Source organism: Oncorhynchus gorbuscha, linkage group LG21, assembly GCF_021184085.1.
Source record: "Oncorhynchus gorbuscha isolate QuinsamMale2020 ecotype Even-year linkage group LG21, OgorEven_v1.0, whole genome shotgun sequence".
Classification (NCBI taxonomy): domain Eukaryota; kingdom Metazoa; phylum Chordata; class Actinopteri; order Salmoniformes; family Salmonidae; genus Oncorhynchus; species Oncorhynchus gorbuscha.
Window position 1 is genome coordinate 3,379,907 of NC_060193.1, and position 1,553 is coordinate 3,381,459.

Below are 1,553 nucleotides of genomic sequence, written 5' to 3' on the forward strand. Positions count from 1 at the left end.
TAGGCTACCATACCACCTCTACACTAACCACTAGGCCACCCTACCACCCCTACACTCTAACCACTAGGCTACCATACCGCCTCTACACTCTAACCACTAGGCTACCATACCGCCTCTACACTCTAACCACTAGGCTACCCTGCCGCCCCAATCTCTCATCTACTTTGAGCCAGGAGAGATTCACATATCATTAATGTTAGCTCTCTGTGTACATTTAAGGGCCAGCCGTGCTGCACTGTTCTGAGCCAACTGTAATTTTCCTCTTTGTGGCACCTGACCACACTACCGGACAGTAGTCAAGGTGTGACAAAACTAGGGCCGGTAGGACCTGCCTTGTTGACATCTGATTATTTAATATTCTAGTCACAAAACAGCCTTGGTTGAGTGTTGGCTGGTCAGATTGAAAAGTATTTCTCTAGCTATGGTCCAGTCCCAGATTTCATTAACTATAAATCAGTTCTACAGTGAGTTTAAACGTAGTGGTTCTCAAACCTTTCCTCTAGAACCCCCCCCCCCCCCCCCAGTTTCACCACTTTGTTGAAGCCTTGAACCACCTTATCCACCCAGCATAGTTCCCTCGCTCATACATTACGTATCCATCCACCCAGCATAGTTCCCTCGCTCATACATTACGTATCCATCCACCAAGCAGAGTTCCCTCGCTCATACATTACGTATCCATCCACCAAGCAGAGTTCCCTCGCTCATACATTACGTATCCATCCACCAAGCAGAGTTCCCTCGCTCATACATTACGTATCCATCCAAGCAGAGTTCCCTCGCTCATACATTACGTATCCATCCACCAAGCAGAGTTCCCTCGCTCATACATTACGTATCCATCCACCAAGCAGAGTTCCCTCGCTCATACATTACGTATCCATCCACCAAGCAGAGGGCCGAGTTCCCTCGTTCAGACATTACGTATCCATCCACCAACGGTTGTGTGCCACGGCAGACACTGCAGTCGGCACCAGATTGTTAGTTCAGCAACGAAACCGACGCAAATGTGCAACTATGGTGCAAAACAGACAGTTGGCTTTAGATTGGCACAATCAGCACATCTCTTCAAAATACGTAAGTTGGGTTAGCTAGTGAATTTGAACCATATTAGCATTGACACAAAATAAATCAAAACAAGACATGGTAAACTAGTTGAAAACGAGTCACGATTCCCCACGTGTCATTTTGTTATTGTTGACAGCCGTCTGGCCAACCAGCACCACAGCTACTCACGGTATTCTGCCACATTGAAGCCATCGAACGTTATGTGGTTAGCCAACACGTAAACATTTACGATTTGAGCGGACAAGCCGCGAACGCGGTCTCTGCTAACCACGCGGTCTCTGCTAACCACGCGGTCTCTGCTAACCACGCGGTCTCTGCTAACCACGCGGTCTCTGCTAACCACGCGGTCTCTGCTAACCACGCGGTCTCTGCTAACCACGCGGTCTCTGCTAACCACGCGGTCTCTGCTAACCACGCGGTCTCTGCTAACCACGCGGTCTCTGCTAACCACGCGGTCTCTGCTAACCACGCGGTCTCTGCTAACC